Source organism: Protopterus annectens, chromosome 3.part0, assembly GCF_019279795.1.
Source record: "Protopterus annectens isolate FY-2018-M chromosome 3.part0, PAN1.0, whole genome shotgun sequence".
Classification (NCBI taxonomy): domain Eukaryota; kingdom Metazoa; phylum Chordata; order Ceratodontiformes; family Protopteridae; genus Protopterus; species Protopterus annectens.
Window position 1 is genome coordinate 1,497,272,088 of NC_056731.1, and position 24,207 is coordinate 1,497,296,294.

Here is a 24,207-nt window from a genome sequence, read left to right on the forward strand (position 1 = left end):
GTTTGTTCTATCCACTGTAACTGTTTATGTGCCGCATACCACTGTAAAAACATGTCTCTTGTAATTTGTGTGTATACTGATCATGTCTAAATAACTATATGTGTCTGTAATTTTTCTTTGTGGAGCTTTTCTCCCCAGGCCTCTGCTGAAAAAGGGCCTTTTCAGCTCAGTCAGACACCCCCGGTTAACAAATGTAAAATAAATAAATAAAATAAATAGTTGAGTACACACTTCAACACACCCTCCACAAAGACTATGTTCCTGTAGAAGGGTGTACATCAACATGTATCCAACTGAGCTGGGGGACAGCACCTAATGGATGCATGTATAGACACATTCTTACTCTCTGCAACTGTAAGGTAGACCAACATGTCATCATGGACCTTTTCGAAATGGACACTAGTAATATCCCGGCTGTGTAAAACAGACCTATGTGACTTAATGCTACATCATGTCTGTTACATCTGATAGATGTCCTCAAAGAGGTCATCGAGGGCATGCATTATGACAAGACTATCATCCTGTTGAACCTGACCAGGCCAAGGCATTTGACACAAACCCACACTGAGGTATTCAATCAACACTGTCAGATGTTGCCATAAACAGCTATATCACCAAGTGGATAGACCAGTGGCTCACATCCATGGCATCTAACTATGTTGACATGTGTGAAGTGACCTATATCCTAGGTGCAGTGATTAGGTCTGTACATCAGGGCTGTTTGCTAGGCCCTTTTCTGTCCATTATTTAAGGGATGGACATCACAGATGACATACACATCCTGTTTCCAAACAGCTGCTTGAAGGACTACAGATTGTGGGTAATCACTGACTCAAACTGTGTTATTAGTATAATACAGACAGTATCAACACACACCTAAGATTGCTGCCACAACCATGACAACACCAGCAATGACAAGAAAACATGGGGGGATTTGTTATGTCAGGAAAACAAACAGAACCCAAGTATAATGTGGATATCACACTCAGTAATCAGAAAATTAGCTATGTTACTTGTGTCCTGGGGTAGATGCTAAGTGGACTATCCACCAGCATGTGGTCACAGTGCTGACTACTCCCTTGTATGTAACACAAGTACTGAGTATGTGAAGAACAACTACAACAAAGGCCATAATAGCTCCATAGTTCCCGGCCTTCATCACACCAATAACTGAGTACAATGCACCCTTCTTCATGTACCTCCCTACACATTTTCCACTCATGTGTAACTGAAATGAGCTGTAGGTATTCTTTTTGTGGCATAAACATTACTGTGTGATGGTGCAGAACCCCCATCAAGTTATTACAACAGATGCATGGTATTACCTGTTATGGTGATGCACATAGTACATACATAGGTGTTTGACAACATTAATGGCATGAACCACAAACTCCGGTAATACAGCTTACAACATTCAGTGAAACTTTAATAATCGACAAATATGGTTAAGCACTTTCTTCTATACCTGTAGACATCATCAGAACCATTGTTAAAAGAAAAAATCATGTTAAAAGCATTCAGGAAGTAGATACGTCTCTATTTTCCGGTACCATTTCCAATGTGATATTCCAGTGGAAGCTGTGGTTGATTCTACTAATTCCACTAATCATACACCGCACTCTTTATGGAACAATATGGTGCTACACTATAGCTTGGATGTGAAGCAAATTGAACTTATTATCAGAAAGAACTGAAATGTGTTCAACTTCCAAGAAGATAGTAAAAAACTAAGTGTGGCACCATTAAGTTTCACTTACAGAAGCAAACCTAACATTAAGGGTATTTTGGAGAGAGAATCAAATATTCAACAGTGAGACTTTCCCTTAATGGTTAAATGTAGTCACTGTCCTCAGTGTTGTCACATTGAAACCAAATATGAAGGGGAGCTCTTTGACAAAATTAAGAGAGATACTAGGGATGGAAAATGTTCTTGCACCTCTGACAGTAGTTTACCTGGCTACACGCTCCCATTGTTTGTCTTTTTACACTGGAAAGATTGACAATGCTTTAAACCATAGAATTTACCAGTACTGTTACTGTATTAAACATGCTGACAACAAGACTGCCCTTGCTAAATATTCCTTGATGTGTGCTGCTTTCAAACATTTTACTTTCTCTGTGATTGAGCAAGTGGGGGATTCCCCACTCTCTGTTGACTAGAAAAACACACTTTTGAACCAGGAATTATTTTGGCAACTTAAACTACATGCCACTAACACATCCAGTATTAATGAAAACATAGCTATCACCATCAATTTGAAGAGATGTGCTAATAAATTATGATCTGCTGAAATGCTGATTGGAGCACTTGGGAGGTGTGTCACTTCCTGAATGCTTTAACATGATTTTTAACATGATTTTTTTTCCCTTTAACAATGGCTATAATGATATCTACAGGTGTAGATGAAAGCACTTAACCATATTTGTGGATTGTTAAAGTTTCAATGAATTTTGGAAGCTGTATTACCAGAGTTTGTGGTTCATTTTATCTCTGGTTCCAAGAACACACTGCTTGTGAATTTTTTGTTAACATTAATGGCATGGATAACATTTGTGACAGTGTGGATTGTGTCATATATTTATATATATATATATATATATGCCATGCACACCAGTCAACTAGCCTGTATTGCTCATAATGTTGCATACAGGTATAGCAGTGTCCATCCTAACACCTCCAGCAGATGTTACCGTGCTAGGACAGTGTTTGTGATTACCCTCATAGAGTGAAGGCATATCATAATAGTTGTACAAGTGTGTTTTTGAAGAATCATCCCTGATCACTCTAAATCACATATGTTATAGCAGAGTCATGGGATTACTGGTGGTATTATTCTAATATTTCCATGATTGTAGTTGCTTCTTTTAATGTTGTTAGTGGTATTATTCTAATATTTCCATGATTGTAGTTGCTTCTTTTAATGTTGTTCATGAGCCTTTACATGTGTCCCACTTGCTGGAGAGCTCTGCTGAAATTACACTTGTATTCAGCAAAATCAGTTTGCACACCTTCACAATATGCACCCTATACCAGTTGTATGTCTGATCCCTGATAGATGTTCTCTGCATTATTCATGTAAGGATAATTATCTCACACAGACATCCTCCCCATTGTTACATCACCTTGTGTGACAGTTAAATTATGCACATTTTCACTGTGCAGTCCCTACTGTACCATATTCAAATGTGATTGGTGCTGCTGCTGCAACCATCTTCCAATGACATGCCCTCATCTGCTGTACATTAGGCAGTTTCAACTGTCCTCTTTTTTCTGTGTTCATTCCTACAATTCATCTGTGTGTCCATATTCCCCGAGCCTCTGCTGAAAAAGGGCTCTTCAGCTCAGTCGGACAATCCCGGTCAACAAATGTAAAATAAAATAAATAAATAAATATTCAATACACACACTCCCCCTGAGTGTTGATTTTACATGGCAGTCCATGTACCCTTACAGAATATTTACACAGCTTCAGTACAGAATTCCAGGAATGGGCTATCACAATACTCTGCACTGTAGAGACACTGTCCTGTACTTTGCTTGGACCATATACTATACATTCATACCTCTCAGCTGTCCAGATGTTCACAGAATGTCCAGATGTTTTCCTTATTAAATTTGTGGCTTTTTGCCATATCACTGAGGTGATCTCAGGACTGATGTGACTCAATATTACATACTTTGAGTTTCAGACTGTAAATCCTTCAGAACATGTATCTTAACACAAACCCTTGGTTATTCTAGCACATTTCTGTAGGGTAAATATGTCAAATATATTGTTGGCATTTGTCCAGATGTCTTATACTAAGAGACTGAGAGCTATCTGTGAAGCCCTGGTGATCACTGTGGCATTTCACACAAAACTGCAGACCAGCAGTGCTCTGATTAAAACAGGAGTGCTATCCGTGTTTGTTTACATGGTTTCCTGGCCGGCAACACTGTTGCCAACCATGAAATCTTACTTATTTACATTTAAATGTGGTGAGCAGCATGAGTGTGCAATGAGCACTGCTCGCCATGCATCACCATGCATACATGTAATCTCCATGTAGGCTTCGAGTGAAGCCTACACAAAGTTTATTGAATCCCGGTGAGTGTTTTGCTTGGCCGTTTGTTTCACTTGGTAGTGTGGTGCTGTCTTTTATGTTGCTGGCTCTTGAGCAAATGTCTGGCTAGACACTTGGATAGGGATGCTTTGTAGTTTTTTTTTTTGCTTTAAGCTTTGTTGGTCAGGTATTTCATATTAGCATTTTGTTTGCAGTTTCGAGCAATGTTAATAATAGCATTGGTTTGTTGTCCTGCTTCCCGTTTGTGGTCCTTCCTCCCAGTCAAGTTATTTGTTATGTTTTCAGGTATTGATTATTTTGTTTGGGCATGCATGCTTGTGTTTGGCACCAGTGGTAGCACTGTTTTTTTGGAAGTATGGATAATTGAATGCTATAAGGGGAGGGATGGAATTATTACTGCTGCTTATGGTGTATGGTGGTGATGTGCATTTTCTGTCATGATTAGCTCGTCATTCAGGACTGGCAACAGGTAAGTTCATTTTATTCATAGCATCCATGGGTAGTCTTTCATTTAGGTGGTGCCTAGTTATTACCTGCCCAAACAGCATGCTGTTGCAGGTTGTTTTGTCCTGTTTATTCAGGGCAGGTCACATCCAAGGGATCTAGTGGCTGTGTTGAATTTGGTGGGAGGAAAGCTTGGCATTCTAGAACCACCACAGCAGCATATCAGTTTTCTGGCAATGAAGCATTTTAGTCAGGTCAAGTATGAAACCTTTAAGTTTAAGCATGCCAAGGGCATTACTCTCTAGAACCCTGCAGCAGTAAAGTATTCAGGATTCAGAGGTTTAGCATTTTTATCTGACACTTTGGATTTCTTTTCTTTGTCATATTCTCCCCCTTTTCTCTCTTTATTTTTTTTTCCCTCTGTGTTTTTCAGGTTCTACTATGGTCGAGTCCTTAAGAAGTAGTGGCTCAAGAAGCTCAATGTTTACTTTCTGACTTAGAGACAGTAGGGGCAGTCGAGCAGGGTCAGAACTCCAGGGAGAGACCGTCACTGTATGTGGAAGAGGAGTCTGATGAAGGTCCACCTCCAGGCAAGAAGGCTTGAAGGAAAAGCAAGAGAGATTCCTCCATTCCCAGGACCACTCCTTCACTCCCACCTGAAGCATCATCAGAATCTGAAAGCAGCACTTCTGCTGGGAAAGCTGGTGGGACAGCAGGGCTAAATTGTATCAGTAGAGGTCAGTCATTCGAGGATTGTTTGGATGAGTTTATAAATTCTTTGCCGGAAGAAGGAAGGGTTAGACTGTTTGACCAAGCTCTGGAAATGAACTTTGGTTCTTTCACAGCTGTTGTTCTCAGAGAGGGAGGAGCTACTGATGCTGATCAGGTTGCACATCCACCATTAATAAAATTTCTTAGTGGGTCTGAGGAGGTCAGTGGTTTGTGGAGCGACATCCTGCCTCATCTGAATGATTGTGTTCTTCACTTTTTCCCCCTATGGCTACTATGAACCTTTCAGTTTGAAGTTCCCCGGGGATCTCACATCATGGCACAGGTTCCCACCAGGGTCAAAGATAACATCTTTAAAGGGGAATTTGTAGATATATTTGACCTAGTGGATATAGAGACAATTCACATTTTGCATGCTGACAACTCTTTTAACAAGGAATTGATGTCAGCCTTAGTGGCCATTAGGAAAAAGGCATCAGCAAGAACAGCAGTTAGGAACACCTAGACTTGATAACTAGGTTTTGTGGTGTTCATGGGAGTGATTATCGAGAAGGACCCCAGCCAGGCCCTGCCTCTACAAGCATATTTTATGGCCATTAGGGAGGTGCACCATCTCAAAAGGGGTTCTGGATGGGCGAATTATAATCAACATTTTAGGAAACTGAAAGCACTGGATAAGTCCCCAGGTGGGAATTAAGGCATCCTGACATTTGGCTGAGTGCCATGTTAGATAAGCCGGACACCACTGGGATTGATGGCAGGGGTGGTACTGACAGGGGAACAAAGTTTTGCTGGGCCTAAAGTTATAGCAAATACTTGTGGCCAGCCTGCAAATTCTTCCACTTGTTTTTGGATGTGGGAAAGGTAACCCTGCTTCCAGGGTGGGGGGTAGCTGGCAGGGACAAGACCTTAACTCAGTCAGAAGCAGGGCTTAAGGGGTGTAACACTTCTTCTCTAATTAAGCAGCCTTTTCATGGCCATGGGCGGGGGGTGGTGGCAGAGGTTTTGAGCATTCCACAGTAATCGCACCCCCCAATCCATCTAGATGAATTGGCCCAGTTGTTGTAAGCTTATCTGGATCAGAAAGTGGCAGCCCCTCTTGTTAAAGGTTTTTCCAGTGTATTTTCTATTCAGTCCTCAGCTCCATTAGATTAGAAGGTAGTTAAAAAATCTTTCCTCCATTAAGGGGCATGAAGAAATTGTGGCCAGGATGATAGAGGAAGAGCAAGCAGCTGGTAGGCTAATTAAAGAGTGAGCAGCTGGTAGATTAATTGGCCCCTTTTCCACTCCCCCTTGGCGTGTTTTTAAAATTTCCCTGATTGCTCTTGTTACTAAGAAACAGGATGGTGAATTCAAGCTGAGCTTCAGTCAATGACTTTATTGACAGAGAGCTGCCTGTGGTACATTACTCTTCCCTGGATCAGGTGGCAGAGGTCATTTTGGGCTATTCTTACCCCTGGCTCTGCAAGTTGGATAGTCAATCTGCTTTTCAGCTTCTTACAACATGAAGACTGGCCTTATGTAGGTTTTAAGCTGAAAGAAAATTATTTTTTGACACTGCAATGACAATACTGTGCTGTGTGGCTTGTGCTACTTTCGAGCTGTTCAGCACAGCCTTGTATTGGTGTTGGCAACAGTGAGTACCCAGTCAATCTGTGTCCACTACTTAGATGATTTCCAGATAGTGGGTCAGGGTTGGGATAGGGTTTTGGAGGGCATGTTTGTCTTTAAGGACCTTTGTTCTGATTTGGGAGTACTTCTGGACAATGACAAGTCAGAAGGGCTGTGACAAGCTTTGACCTTTCTGGGTATGAAAGCTGATACTATCGATAACTCCTTCAAGCTTCCATTGACCAAGTTACAGCAATTGCAGCAGTTACTTTGGAGATTTTTGGGGGCTAGCAAACCTTTCACAGGAGAAATCATGCAGCTTCATGGTTTGCTGAAATTTGCATGCAGGGCACTCTCTCTGGGCAGGACCTTTCTTCGGTCCATTTCTGACTTGTTGAAAAGAAACATGCCCAAACATTATTTTATATGGTTGACCAGAAGGATCAAGGATGACCTTTGACTCTTGTTCACATGTTTGAATTAATTCAGTGAAGTGTCTTCCTGGCAGTCACCTTGGGTTTCTTCCAGTGACCTTAAGCTCTTCACAGATGCAGAAGGGGGATCTGGTATGGGAGGTTACCTCCAAGGCAGCTGATTTGCCAAAAGATGGCTGGAGAATTGATCTAAGGAAAGGAGGAGTGACATCACTTTTCTGAAAATATTCCCCATCTGGGTGACAGTCTTGGTGTGAAAGGACAGATTATGCAACAGGAGGGTAGTAGCTTTTTTTCACTCGGACAATTCCTCTTTTGTTCATGCCCTCAATAAATGGTTCTCCAGCTCCAAGTGAGTTCACTCTGTTATCAGGTTTTAGTTTTGTTGAGTTTAAAGATTAACTTGTCTTTCTCTAGCATGCACATGCCTGGTTGTCATAACCCCATAGCTGATAGTATTTCCCGTTATCAGTTCACCAGGTTTTGACAGTTGGGCAAGCATGCAGATCCAAAGGGCACAGCAGTTCCTGTGGGAGTGTGGTCAATTGGAGATGAATAGCAATATCACTTCTGGTTAGGTCCTGGGCTAGCAATACCAGGAAGGCATATTCTTTATCTCTTTAGATTTTCAAGGCTTTCTATAGGTCTTTGCAATCTGGTCTCAGGACATGGAGCTTCCTGTTGATCCTTCAGTTCCTAGAGGCCAGGTCATCAGCAGGTGATTCACCTAAAATGCTTAGAGTGTACTTAACAGCTTTGGGATGGTTGGAGCATTTTTTGGGGCCTTCAGGAAGTGTCCGGCCACTGGCTTACTGGCAGATTGCTCAGGGGCCTTGAGCATGTTTGTGAGCTTTCCTGGGATTCCAGAAAGCCTACTATTCCTCCTCCTTATTGTTTCAGATTTGTTTAAGACTCTGTCTGACTTTCATACCTTTGTTTCATTATCTACTTTATTCACGTCATTGTATGTGGGTGTCCTTCGTGCTAATTAATTACTTATTTACCTTTATTGGGAAGGCCTTGTTATCCACAAGGATTTTATAATGATATGGTAAAGAAAGCTAAGATGGATCAGTCTGGTAAAGGACATCAGGCCCAAGTGGACAAGGTGAAGGGGATGCCATTTGCCCAGTTCACTGGGTCAGACTGCTGCATAGTATCACACCCAAGAGAAGTAGGTCAGGCCTGCTTTTTGTATGGGTGTCTGGTAGTCCGCTTAGTCTGGTGGAGGTTAATTTACTACTTAGAAATGTCATGGTAAGGCAGGGGATTCATCCACAAGGGTATTCCTTTCATTTCTTCAGAACAGGTTGCACCTCTGACTTGGCCATGGAGGGGCATTCTGTCAAGGTCATCCAAAGAACAGGAAGGTGGGTGCTTGACACCTATTTGCCTTACATCAAGCATTATTTTATTATTATTTTTTTTATTTCTGTTTCAGAAAAGGAGGATATTTGGCTCTTGAGGCATTCTTTCATTGAGAGAGCAACAATGCACGCCTTGGTCCTCCTGGCTGGAAATTCAGTTTCCTTTGATCTTAACAAATAGGCATTTCATTTGGTTTTCCTGGCCTCCATGGTTTCAGTTTTGGAAGGTCTGTCATCAAGTCACAGTTGAGGAAGCCTTATCCAGAGTTTTGGAAATCCACCTCAGGGGTAATGACCTGGCTCGGGCTCCTAAGAAAATCCTGTTGGCCAGACTACTTTCTGATATGAGTAGGTTACATCAGCTATATCCGAACCTGGTTTTGTTCTTGTCTTCCATCATACTGAGAATCTATTGGAAAGGAGTCAGAAGGTCTGGCTTTATTGAGAGGGTTAGACAATTCATCAATCATAGAGTTACAAGGGCTGCTCATCAGATTGGATTCCATGTAATTCAAAACAAAGATCTTGACAGATTTGACTCTGATTGTTATGATAAGGACAATGTGCATTTGAATAATCTTGGTTTCAGTTTGTTTAATTTAGATATTGTTTTGACCATTAAGGAATTCTTCAAGTATTAACTTGGTTCTTTCATGACCTATGGTACCCGGTTTTGAGGCCAGCTTTTGGGGGGGGGGGATTGGCTTGGCACATGCCAGGTTTGTGGCAGCCTTACAGCTTTACTCCCCGTTGTTTTCCACCCTATTGCTATTCAGCAGCCTTGGCTCTCTTCAAGTTGGACCCAGTTTGACCAGTGGCCTCATCAAGGGATATGGGGTTTGGAAGGAAGAATTAAAGGGATTTTGTCACCAGGCCTTAGGTAACTTGGATTATGCACCCAGTCCTACAGAGGTCAGATGAAACAGGCCTGGTCACTCCAACCAGCTTTTGAGTTAATGGTTATAGATTAATGTGTTACATGTGAGTTACTGGTTGTCAGTAGCATTATTCAGTAAAAGGTTGCAAAGGCAATGTGGTGTGGTCACTGACTCAGTTCAGTGGACAAAGGCGACTTACTCGGAGGGCATGTTGCCAGGGAGCATGAGTCCATGGGAGTGTGACCAAGGTGTGTCTTTTTTAAGAGAGTAAGCCTGATGGCCCTCCCTTCCCAACCCTCATTCCAGGGTCAGGTGGCCGTATGGCTTCACCCCCTTAGTTTTTCCTCCAATTGCTGTTCAGCAGCCTCAGCTCTCCTTATGTTGGACTCAGTTTGTCCAGTGGCCACATCAAGTTGCATGTGGCTTGGAAAGAAGAATTAAAGGGGTTTTGTCACCAGGTCTGATGTAGCATGCATTATGCACCCAATCCTACAGAAGTCAGCCAGAACAAGTTGGATCACGCTAATTGGCTTTTGAGCTAATGGCTAATGGTTGTTATTAATGTGTTACATGTGAATTGCTGTGGCATCATTAATGGTTGTCAGTGGCATTATTCAATAAAAGGTCACAAAAGCAATGTGATGTGGTCATTGACTCAGCTCATTGGACAAAGATACAGATCTGGTTACAGAAGCCTGATGATATTTTCTATTCAACATGTCCGCCAATCATTTGTAAGTGTAATATTAAATGTTTCCCATTTAGACTAAAATATCTGGCCACACTGAATGGAATAAGAAATGGTCTTGTATAAAGGTAATCTTTAGGCTGTAAACAAGTTGTAATACTTCTGCAGGTATTCTAAGTTTGCTTGACTAATAAGGTATTGTTTGGCAAAGGTGGAAAGGAACACATAAATCTCTGTCTGAAGAAAACACAGAGAAAAAGATGTGAAATCTCCATTTAGCATTGTGCAAGGGTATAAGTCACATATGCTGCAGCTACATCTCAGTGGCGTCTTTTCTCAGCAATGGTTGTTAAGGATGTTGCTAGAATGCTACTTCAAGAGAGACCTCTGACACAAGCTAAATGGCTGGGTCAGTTTCAACAAACATTGCAGGTGGATAGGAGCTCCAACAAACTAAATGACAGATAAAAAAAAATGAGAGGCTAATGGGTCAAGGTGATAACATTTTTAAGATATGCCAGAGGTTTGCCCAGAATGGAATACAGGGATCACTAGACATTAACTTATTGAAAATGTGAATTGTGTAAAACCCATTTGGTAGGACAGCGTTTGAAGTTCTAACTACAGTGATATACACACACACACACACACACACACACACACACATGGGTTTACTTTGACCCATCAAAATAACACTTAAACGAAACTTAGTTTCGGTAGTCCGGTTTCACGAAAGTGCATTTCTCTGGAAATGCACTTTCGCAAAACTGCAGTTCACTGAGATTTTTGCTGGAGATCGCGGTACAGTGGGGCTAAGGGACTTTTCCCTTTTTCCCACTGCAGTGTGATCTCAGAGTTGGTATAAATTAGTAACGGGGGTGTGGGGGGTGCAGGGATTACTCTAGTGTATTTGTTTTTCTTTTAATGCTTTGGTGATCTGTAGTTTTGTGAAAGAGCATTTCCGGAAAAATGCACTTTCGGGAAACCAGACTAGCGAAACTGAGTTTCGCTGAAGTGTTATTTCAATGGGTCTAAGTAGACCCATACATATATATATATATATATATATATATATATATATGGGTCTACCTGATAATGCCGAAAGCTTGAAATGCTGACGAAGAGAAGACCGACACCGGATGATCAACAATGAAGATAACCAACAGTTGAGAAGCCCGACGCTGAGAACACTGACATGTCAAATGAGTGCTAGTGGGTAAGTATGCGGTAGTGACGGACGTCAGGGTTAGGGTGCGGTAAGGTAAGTGTGCGATAGCGATGGTCTGTAGGGTTAGGGGCGGGTTAAGTGAGTTAGGGTTAGGGTGCGGATCGGGTGAGTGAGCGATAGTGACAGATGTTAGGGATAGGGGCGGGTTAAGTGAGTTAGGGTTAGGGCGTGGGTTAGGTGAGTGTGCGATAGTGACGGACCTTAGGGTTAGGGTTTGGGTTAAAGTTAGTGCATAGATAGTTGAGTATGTAAGGTTCAGTGTAGGTTTGTAAGGTTTTTGGTGTGCTTGTGTTGTGTGTGTGCTTTTTGGACAGGGGATTTGTTTTGTTTGTTGAGTGTCGGGATTGTGGTTTGTTGGGTATGTGACGTTTCGTGTTTCTGAACTTTTGGTTTTGTGGTGTCGGTGATTTTGTTGTCGGTGTTTTAGCATGTCGGTGTTGTCAGGTAGACCCATATATATATATATATATATATATATATATATATATATATATATATATATATATATATAGGTCTACTTCAAATCATCATAGTTTCAGAACATCGAGCATCATATGGTCGAAGACCAGATGATCAAAGTTCTGAAACATCGAAGATTAAATAAAAAATGAAATTTAAAAAGAAACCCCCCCTGCACCCCCCACTGCTACTTAAATATACCAACTCTGAGATCGTATTACAGTGAGGAAAATGGTAAATTTCATGCTCCGAGCTGTACGGCGATCTCCATTCAGATCATTTGATGTTTCAAAATTTCAGTCATCTGATCTGTGACCATATGATGTTCGATGTTCTGAAACTTCGATGATTTATATATAGATATATATATATATATATATATATATATATATATATATATATATATATATATATACACACACACACACACACACACACATACATATATTTGTATATATATATGTGTATATATATATATATATATATATATATATATATATATATATATATATATATATATATATATATATATACACATACACACATGCACACACATATACAGAGTTAACATACTGTGACTGTTTATGGTAATTTTTCATTAAATGGCATGATTATGCATTGTATGATGCTGTTCTTTTTGTTTTTAATTGTATGTGTGGGTGTGTGTATGTGTGTGTGTGTGTGTGTGTGTGTGTGTGTGTGTGTGTGTGTGTGTGTGTGTGTGTGTGTGTGTGCACACGTGAAGATATACATAAGAAGTCTAGTAACTTACTACTTCTGTAGAGATTCTTGTTACCCAAATAACTCAGTATAGTAAAGGAAATATCTGTATTTGACTTTGTATGCATTTTACAAGATAAGACCAATGGTAGTATATACAGAGTAAATTGTTTGCCCAATTAAAGAATGAGAGTGGTGAATAAACCAAGTAAAGCTTGTAAGATGATTTCATGTATATCTATAAGTCTGGAAACAGGGGTGTGAAATAAATAGGGACAAATCAAACTGAAATAATGCGCTACAGTTGTGGATGCTGTTCTACAACAAGAAAAATTTAGACAGTCTATAAATGTTGCACCTTACCATGTCGGGTTCCTATCATTTCAGCAAAAAATCAGTTCAGTGAACAGCATTTTCAGTGCACTTACATCGAACATGCCATTCATTGAACTGTTCATATTGAGATTGTGGTACAGTGAGGATCGGCAAATTTGCCCTTTCCCCATTGTAGTGTGATCTCAGAGTTGGTATATACAATTGGTGGAGGCTGTGGGGGAACAGCCCTCCACATGAGCGAACTTTCAATGAATAGCATTTTTGATAAAATGCCATTCGTTGGTGTCACTTCGATGAAATTATATAGACCCACCATGTCAATGTAGTGGTTAAGGAAGGCCCTTTTGAATGCATACATGCTACTTGCCTTTTTCATGATTGAAGGAAGAATTTTTATGCACCTCCCCCGAAAGTTTATAAATACATAATGAATATAGGAATTTTATTTCCATGATGATTTTATGAGAAGATTACTGTCTGAAAAAAAGCTTTTAGTGGGGTGGTATAACTCAGTAGTTGGAGATATTAGGACAGAGGAATTTATAAGCATTTGCTAGCAAAGCATATTAAAGTTATTTTTAATTAAGACTAATTAAGGAATAGTAGGAGGTAACAGTGATGGGATTTAGAAACTAAGTCTACAATCAACTTTGCCAGTTTATGATGCAAGTGTTCCATGCCTGTATATGTCTAACCTGAAACACCTGCTTTGCATTGTTGTGTTTGATTTCCCCTGGAATAAGTAGTAAGTAGGATGTACACAGTCTAGTGCTGAGGGGTATGGGAACCCAAATCTTGCTTCCAATATGCAGATTTAATTAACATTTCTAATAAAAAAATAAACAGTTAACACCAACACTGCTGCTTACTACTTTCTGTTATAAAACAATACAATGGTCTTGAGATTACCTCAACATTTTTAAAATTGTCAGACATGAATAGCACTGTTTTGGGTCACTATGCATATAGTACTCAGCAAGTGAAAAAGAAGGTGGGTAGGATTTGTGTTAACCAAACTCCGTATGGTGGTCATACTCCAGGGAAAATAAGCATGTTTTCTGTACCCATCTCAAAGTCTGATGCCTAACTAATCTTACATCACCATCTCCCTAGCTTGTTCCTCAAATGGGATCCAAGCACATATAGGTGCTGTTTAACCCAATTGATATCGCAGAGGCCCAAAAATGCCAGAAATCAATGAAAGATCGAGTCACACCAGCTCTCCCTATAAATTATACACTGAACATTATTGTAAAGATAAGAAAAAATGTACTTTACAAATACACAGCCTGTGTGAATGTGCTTATGGGGAATGTGTGGCAAGTTACTTAGTTTGCCTTTTTTGGTTTTATTTATGTTTTATTTGTACATGCTTGAGTTCATTGTTATTACTTTAACAGCCTCCACTTCCCTACTGGTTGGTATTGGGCTATTGCTACTTAAAGGAAGGGCAACAGAGAATGACCATGAGTGTGTGAGTGGTCATACATAACACATGCAGTCATGAAAATGCAAATATGCATTTTGCTTCACTGCATGGTGAGACAGATGTGTGAGGCATATGCTCAAGAGGAAGACAGAACTGCATCTCCTTATGCCATTAAGGAGAGGTTATCTCTTTTAATGTTGTGATTACTATTTTAGTAGTTAATTTTGGAGCCCATATAGTGTGCTGTGTGAAAAAGCATCATTAGCATTTTAGACGGTTTATTATCTGCAAACTTTCACAAAAGCTATTATTCTTCCAGTAAGGTAAAGAAAATGAAAACCTTCAATTTTGCAGTTTATCTGTAGTCCCAGTAACCAGTAATAATTACACAGTGAAGGTTGTTTTGTTAAGCTAGTACAACAATATTTTTTCTTTTTTTTTATTATTTATATCCCAGATCTTGTATACCCCTATTAATATTAACTAAGAGCTGCATATATATATATATATATATATATATATATATATATATATATATATATATATATATATATATAATAACCAGCTTAAGGTCCACAGTAACCCACAAACTCCAGCAATGTTATAATAAATTGTGAAATTTGCTAGTAATCTGCCTTATATTGCACACCACTACTCAGCCCCCAAAGACCTTAAATGGCTAGAGTTCTTGCATACACTTATCTACACACAACTGCTGAAAATCCATAAACTACTCAATAAAACAGAACAATGATCAAGCCTTGAATCACTCATTCACTCACACATCCCTAAGATAAATCTTCATTAGGGGAACAAACTGGTAAATCTAAAAATACAGCAGGTGACACTCTATAACTCTATTGCTAGGAAGTAGAACTTTCTTCCCCTCTCACTAAGAAAAAATGAAAACCGACATTCCTTCAAAACTGAACCTGAGTAAAAGAAAAAGAAATGAATCTGTATTTATGGACAAATGGGAATCCTATTCAGCATTACTTACTTCAGTAGTTCAATAGTTCTTATAAGACTGCATTAAGGCCCATAGTCCAATTAAAACAAGACTTCATATCTGAAGAAAATACTTTGAAACCCACCAGTATATATCGAAATATTTTTTTAAGTTGTAATGAGTTTGACGGGTGAATAAATAAAGGTAGTCTATTCCACATATTTACCACTGACTGTGATAGATATCTAGATCTCAATACAGTTTTATATTTACCAGCTTTGCATGTATCAGAAAATCCTTTGGTATTTTTATAGGAACCCATTAATTCTATATTCAGTAGTAAACATAGCTCATCATTCATTAAAGCTTTGTGTGCTAGACATAATTTACCCTGTAAGTACCTATAATTGTCAAAGAAAAGGCCCAAGCTCTCTAGCCTAGATGTACATGAGTTGCCACTAATCTCTGAAATCCTCTTAGTGAACTTAAACTGCATTCCCTCAGGGAACAATAAATCACATTTACTGAACATACAAAACAACGTATTATTTTCAATGACTGGATGTACGTATGCTATAAACAATTTTTTTTAAGAATCAATTATTCTTTGCATCAAAATTCTTAAAGATTAAACACACCACTTTAGTTGACTTGACTTTGATTTTCTGGAGACAGGAATCTAAATCATAAATTGTTACTAACAATAATGTCCATGTCCTAGTACTCTATCAAATTCTGTAATTCAATGTCTCCTAATTTAACAATAGAGATTAAATTAATTTTACTGAAATATAAAACTCTCCTTTTTTCTATGTTAACTTTTATCACATTTTGTTTTAACAACTTAGCAACCTGGCTCATATGATGATTAAAATTATCAATATGAAAGTATTCTAAGAACTAAGCTAACACAGGAATGGAGAAAGGAGATTCTGCTGATAGGGATAACTGTAATTAGGGATATAGACAATAGGCAAGAGCGGGCTGGAATTTATTGGAGAAAATTGGCAAAGGAATTAAGCTATTGGGAGCAACTGACCAGAGAGGGAAAGATGATAGAATGGGAAGATGCCAAGAATTTATTTGGACTACAGGTTAGACATTACCTTCCATTTCAAGGATTGATATCAGAGTATAGGCAAAGAAAAACAAATAGGGGGGGTACTAAATGAAAGACCAGCGCTGATAGAGTTTTTAGTAGAATCTAGAACAGGAGCTGCCGTTGAAAATGAATAATTAGTATAACTTATAAAATATCAATCAGAGGAGGTTAGAAAGGATTGGGAAGAGAGACTGGATAAGCAATCACAAAGAAACAATGGGAGGATATACGTATGTCTCCCAAATATGCAACAAAAGCTAGATGATTTAGGGGTTTTGCTTGGAAATGCAAGTAGACTCCAGAGAATATTTCCTTAGGTAGACAGCAAAAGTTGGAGGTGTGACGGGGAAGAAAGAGTTAATTGGGAACATGTTTTCTGGGAATGTGGCAAGTTGGCAGACTTTAAGGATTCCCTGTGGGATGCACTGTTGGAGATGCTGGGTGGGCAGATTGGTGTAATGAAGGGGATGATTTTTTTGAGCTATGATATGGAATCAGAATTGCCTAGACATGGTAAGGTCTTGCTGTCTCTAATTATAGTGGCTGCCAAAAAAGCAACTACTAGAAAATGCAAGTCAAAATCTAAACCAACTATATTAGAAGTAGTGAATATAGTAACAGAGATAAAACAAGTGGAATTGAGATCTTTAGAAAAAGATAGGAGCAAACTACATAGGAAAAAAATGGGAATTGTGAGAATAAATCATACAGGGGAAGAATAATGTTTAAAAGAAGGCAGGACTTAAATGAGCTATGTAATGTTTGACTGAAATGTTTGGGTAGATTATAAGTGATGTATAATGATTGCAACTGGAAGTGTGTCAGTATGTTTTGTGATGTAAAATGCTTGCAACTACGATTCTGTAGGTGTGGTTTGTTTTCATTTATATAAATGTATGATTTCTTATGTCGTAAGTGATGGTTTAATAAAGATGTTTCTTGTTTAAAAAAAGGGGACAGGAATTGAATAATTTATGTAATGTTGCTTAGGTTATATGATATATAGGAAAATATGTGAGGCATAATCTTTATTGATTTTAACTTGTTAATACAGTTTGATTGCTTTTATATAAATGTAAATGTGTCTATGTCACAAGTTTTAATTCAATGAAGGTGCTTAAAAAATAAAATTATCAATATATCACATTTTTATATCGTCAGCAAACTTTGCCATCCCAAACTCTGGAGCTTTGGTATATTATACAACAAAGGAAAAAAAATTGAACCCCGAAGGACTTCTTTATTCACACAAGCCCATTCTGAGATATAATTCTGTATTTTGACTCTTTGCAATCTGTCGTTCAAGCAGTTTGCTGTTCACCGAATGGCATAAGGGTTTATTGGATGTTCATTCATTGCCTCTGTAATAACATTATGTGGAATACTATCAAGAACCTTTGATAGATCCATATAAACAACTGCTGCTGATAATCCAAGGTCTAATGCTAAAGAAACTGTTTCATAGAAATTAACCAGATTTCTAAAGGTCGAATGGTTCTTAATGAAACAAGTTTGTGAGGTGTCCATTACACATCCCTGTAATTCATGATTCAGTAATCACTTCATCCTGACACAAATGCCAAGCAATGACTGAACAAAAACAAAACACAGTAAGGCACTATTCGATGAGAAGGACCCCTTTAATATAAGAGTAATAGAAAGACTCATTCATGGGCACTATTCGATGGGAAGGACCCCTTTAATGCACGATTCAGACCTACTAAGACACTCATGGTCACTTGCACAGAGAAGTTCTTAAATGGCTGAACCACTCAGTGTTCAGCTAATAGTCACAAAGGTCTCACCCTCCCCTTTAAAGCAGTAGAGATATAAAAAATAGGGTATTCACTGAACAATTCACTTGTGTAATGTGGCATTTCACAGCCACATACAGAGAAGTTCTTAAATAGCTGAACCACTCAGCATTCAGCCAATTGTCACAAAGATCGCACACACGTCCTTTAAAGTCAACAGAGATATAAAAAATAAAAAGAATATTCACTGAACAGTTCATTTGGGTAATGGGGGGTTTCACAGCCTCTCACATAAAGAAGTTCTTAAATAGCTGAATCATGCAGCATTCAACCAATGGTCACAAAGATTTCACACTCGCCACTTAAAACAGTAGAGATATAAAAAATAAAAAGAATATTGTCTGAATTGTTCATTTGGATAATGTGGCGTTTCACAGCTGCTCAAACAAAGATGTTCTTAAATAGCTGAACCACTTGGCATTCATGCAATGGTCACAAAGATCTCACCCCTCCTCCCTAAAGAGGTAGAGATATAAAAATTAAAATAATATCCAGTAAACAATTCTTTTAGATAATCCGGCATTTCACCCCCTTATGACCCCATATAGCAAACCTGACAATGCACTTTCAAGTCATGAACATAGTAATACATATTACTAATGTACTAAGATCAATGCGGGTGGACCAGTACTTTTCCAGATCTTGGTGGATCATAAAAGACCCAGAAGACTCCTTTCCTAAGCTGCATTTACTTATGGGGTAACCACAATTCTTTTAACCATAGACATGTGATAGCTTACGGTACCTTATTTATTTATTTATTTTTATTTTACATTTGTTAACCGGGATAGTCCAACTGGATACATGTCCATTTTCAGTGGAGGCCCAGGGAGAAAAGCTCAAAAGAAACACATATGCAAGACATACAAACAATATATTTTACATGCTTCTAGTATATTCAACCAGACAATATAGATGAGCACACATTATTAATTCCTTCACAAAGATATATATAATGATCAATACATATACAAACAATAAAGTATGTTAAATATCTATCTAGAGTCACATCATGCATCTGAATGTGGTATTGATAAGACTTAACAGTCCTATCAGGAGATTATGTGTTTAAGGCAAGAGTTATAGCAGGAGTGGAGTGGGACTGAAGTTAGTCTGGTGTGGAGCAGGGACATAACCATTTGTTGCTGAGATGGCTTTTGACAGATTTCTTAAATTTGGATAGAGAAGATTCCAGGGTAATGGATGGAGGCAGGGAGTTCCAAATTTTGGATATGTAAGATGAGTAGAGGGAGTCACCGGCATGATTGTGTGATATAGTAACTGTTAATAGTAACTTATCTGTGGAGCAGAGTTGCCTAGGACAGGAATACTGCTGAATTAGGTTGCTTAAAGCTGGTGTTTTATTTGGGTGGGAAAGCAGCTTATAAGTAATGATAAATCGATTGTAGATTAATAAATTTGGCAGTTCAAGCCAGTCCAATTGTTTTAGGTTATGACAGTGATTGGGTTCTAAAAGAATTTGGCTATTTGATTATAGCAGGTTGCCAGTTTGCTGGTTTCTGTTTTAGATAGATTTGTTAGGATTGGTGATGCATAAAGTAATGTTGAGAGCAAGTGAGTGTGAGCAATTGTGGTCCTAGCAGTATGGGTTAATAGGATTTGTGTTTGTAGAGACTACCTAGCTTTCTGTGAGTGTTTTTAATAGCTAGATTAATGTGGATATCAAACTTTAACTTGTTATCAATGGTGACGCCTAGTAGTTTTGTGCAAGATTCGGGTTTGATAAGTGTATCATTTTTAGAGTGAATATTGAAAGTGGCGGTAAGGCTGGTATTTTGTGAGGGGTGAAATAGCAAGATCTTGGTCTTTTGGGGGTTAAGAATGAGGCCATTGTCAGTAAGCCAGTTTTCAACTGAGTGGAAATTATCCTGGGTTTTATTGTGTAGTTCTTGCAGGGTTGGGGCACTGCATATTATAGTGGAATTGTCTGCATATTGGATAAGGATAGTGCTATTTGCTGCTGAGTGGAGATTGTTTGTGAAAATTGAGAATAGCAAGGGACCCAGTATTGATCCCTGATGTACCCCAAGAGTGACTGGTAAAAGTGGAGACAAGTTGACAAGTTATTGTTCCACCGTACTGCTTGTTGCCTGTTTCTAAGATAGTTGTTGAACCAGGAGATTGATTGGTTGTCTAATCCTAGGTTTTTGAGGTGGCAGATGAGTTTGTCATGGCTAACCATATCAAAGGCTTTTGACAGGTCTAAGAAAAGGACAGAAGTAAATTTACAATTGTTCCTGTTATGGTTTATGGTATCTGTCAAAGCTAACAGAGCTGTGGTGATACTATGACCTGAACGGAAACCATGTTGAGTTGGAGATATGAGTTTCTGATTTATAAGGTGGGATATAAGTTGATGGTGGATGCATTTTTCTAATATTTTAGCCAGTGGAGATAGAATAGCGATTGGTCGGTAGTTGGATATGTCATAGGAAGTGCCACCTTGGTGATGAGGTATGATATAGACATTTTTTCCAAATCAGGGGCACTGTAGCTTCAGTAATTGATCTATTGATTAGTATAGAAACTAGTACAACTATTTCTGCTGCTGCCAGTTTTAGAAATTCATTGGGGAGGGAATCTATTCCTAGTATTGTGGGTTTCAGCTGGGATAGTAGTTTTCTTATGTAGGAGGTTGGGGTGGGTTGCAGTTTAAAAGTGGGCATGTAGTTAGTGGAGGTGGGGACACCTGTTGTAGTGACAGTGAGACAGTGAGATATTGTTGGACTGCTGTGTAATATAGCTATACATGTTCTAATATATCTATTAATCTTAAAGATATATGGCTTATAGAAGACATTATACAAAGCTACATAGAAATGTCAGTAATGTCTTTCTTGTCTTCACATTTCGAGTACTATGTTTACTCTTATATACTATCACTAATCGCCCTTATATCCTCCGTAATTTCTAGCTGGAAACTGTTGGTAACTGATACAAAGGTATTACTTTATGTAAATGTAAACAACAACTATGATGATAGATGAAAATCATAATGTATATATGCTTACTTGTTTATAATGAAGCTCTCAATAAATCAATTCATGCAAAATAAATAAATAAATAAATTTAAACAAACATCTTATGCATTCTTGGCTATGCACTTGTGAAAACTCCTGGCTACGTTTATTCATTAAAACTCGGCTGTACTTCACTTTGCATCATATCCTATGTAATGGATCCTAAATTTTTTTGAATATTCTTTGCAATATTATGCTATTTTAATCTGGATATTATGTTATGATTTATTTCTGAATATCCTATGTTTTTCTATCTGTTGAATGCATTTTATATTATTATTTGCATTGTTATTCTAAGTGCATCTAATCATCCTATGTAAAGCTGTGCAATGTTGCTATCAAAATAATCAAGAAAAAATAAGAGGAGCTCAACGCCAAACTACTTTAATGAGTAAAATAACAAAACATAGCAAAGCTTTTGAGTTACAATTATGGTAATTGCACTGAGAAAGAGTATTGTAACTTGAAAGCTTTGCTGTGTTTTATTATTTTACTCATTAAAGTAGTGTTTGGTGTTGAGCTCCTGTTGTTTTTTCTTGGATATCTTTGTTGCTTCATCTTCAAGAGCTCTTTTGACACCAGGACTGGTTGGTTTTCTGTATTTCTATCAAAATAACTGAGCTATACTCATGAATGTATTCAATGTAACTTGCTGGAGCTTTCCTGCCGGGCCTCTGATGAAAAGGGGCTTTTGTCCAGTTCGACTTTGCCATTCCACAAATACAATAAATAAATAAGTCAAATAAATAAGATTGCTGAATCTTGTAATATCTCATAGGAGCAAACTATCAAATCCATCAGAATAATGACACAAATATCAATGTAGTTTTAAAGAAAATAAAGGTACCAGTTATTGACAAGACAATAATTAAGAATCTTAACAACTTCCTAGAATCATCAGGTTTCAGATTACATCATGATATCTACAGGCATATGGCCTTAGCAGTAAAAAGAAACAGTCTATGGTTTTAAATTGAAAATATGAAGTAAGAAAATACAAAACGAACTGGATGACCAGGAAAAGTAAAATTTTTTATTGAGCGCTTTCGTCAGTTTTTAACTATGACTTCTTCAGAATAAAATCAAGTTATACACTGAGTCTTATATAACCAGTGCAATAAATCAATTAAAAAACTGTAAAATGTACATCCACTTTTAAAGGTACAGGCTCCCTTAATGCATTTTGCTAGCAAGTCATGTAAATTTTTACCATATATGTTATATCTCTTTATAACTATATTTTCATAACCAAGAACAAATAAAATCAATAACATACTTGTCATGGTTGTAAAAGACATGGAATATTTAAATGCAGAGGTCTGCTTTTAATTTAAAAAAACTGTTAAGTGAAACCATATCATTAAGCCCTGGGCTAGTGGTGGCATTGACCCTTAATTGCCATAATAGTTCTTTATACTCCAGTAAATGGTCAATAGGGCCACCCCTTTCGTCTACGATGATCTGTCCGAGAACTATAAACTTGAAATAGTGACCTGGGTGAAGGTTGATATGTTTGGCTAATGCATTTGTAATGTTATATTTATCTATATCATAAATATGTTGATAAACTCAAAGGTTATGGATGGGTCAGATTATTTCAGAAACACAATTGTGGTAGTAAAAAAGTAATTTATGCCAGCATTTGTCAGACTTGTATGTGCTTCTATATTGGAAAAAACAAAAATGCTTTTAGAACCCGCATTTACCAGGAGGTAGTGCAGGTAGAGAGTTGTAGGTTGGAAAGTTGTTTAGTAGGATGGGATGGGAAATACTATCAAATGCTTTGGATAGGTCAAGGAATAGAGCTGATATGAGTTTATTATCATTTCTAGCTTGGGCAATGTTGTGTGTGAAAGATAGGAGGGCAGTGGTTGTACTGTGCAAAGGATGGAAACCATGCTGTTTGGGTGTAATTAGGTTAGCCTATAAGAGGTGGTTTAGTATTTGTCTATGTATACATTTTTCCAGTATCTTTGATACTGGGGATAATATGGCAATAGGCCTGTAATTTGAGTGTTCTGTAGAATTTCCTCCCTTGTGGAGGGGTATTATGAAGATTTTTTTCCAGATATCTGGCACTGCATTTTCTTGGGTGGCTCTTTTGATAAATATAGATACAGGGTATGCTATGGACTCAGCTGCATGTTTGAGAAATAATGGAGGGAGTTTGTCAGCTAATGGGGACAGGGTTTGAGTTTGTTAAGACATAATCTGATGAAGGAAGTTGCTACAGGGAGAATGGGGAAGAGATGAGGTGTGAGGTGCATCAACAGTTTCTGGTTAAGTAAGCTTTTCTATTGTATCGAAAAAATATTGTTAAGTTGGATTGCAGTTTCATTAAAAGGTTTGTTAGGGAAGGGGTTTGGTGAAGAGGGGTTCCCTGGAGATTGTAATTTGTTTACTGAGTGCCAGAATTTCTTTGGGTTGGAATGTGGGTTGCTCAGAGATTTTTGATAATGTTTTTTTTGTCTAGTAGGACCTGCATTTTATTTGGTTGCAAAGCTGTTTATATAAGTTCAGATGGAAAGTTGAGTAGTTAGTTTTTTTTCCATGCTCTCCAGGCACTGTCTCTCTTGTTCATAAGTGATTGAGTTGTCTGGTTTAGACATGGTGCGTAATTACATTTCAGCCTAATGTTCCTACTGGGAGCCAGGGTACTGAGGGTTTCTAGGAATATATTGTTGAAGCTTTGGACAGCCTCATTAAGGGGTAATGTGTGTAGGAATGACCAGTTTACAGTGGACAGTAATTCGCTTAGAGTGACAGAGTTGTAGTTTTTAAGGTTACAAGACTCTGTATTGGTGGCTCTTGTTAAGATTGGGAGAGTGTCTTATTACTGAGGTAAGGAGGTGGTCACTAAGGGAGCTAGGTAGGGTGGAAGGGTTATGATAGCACTGGAGTTTGGATAATAAT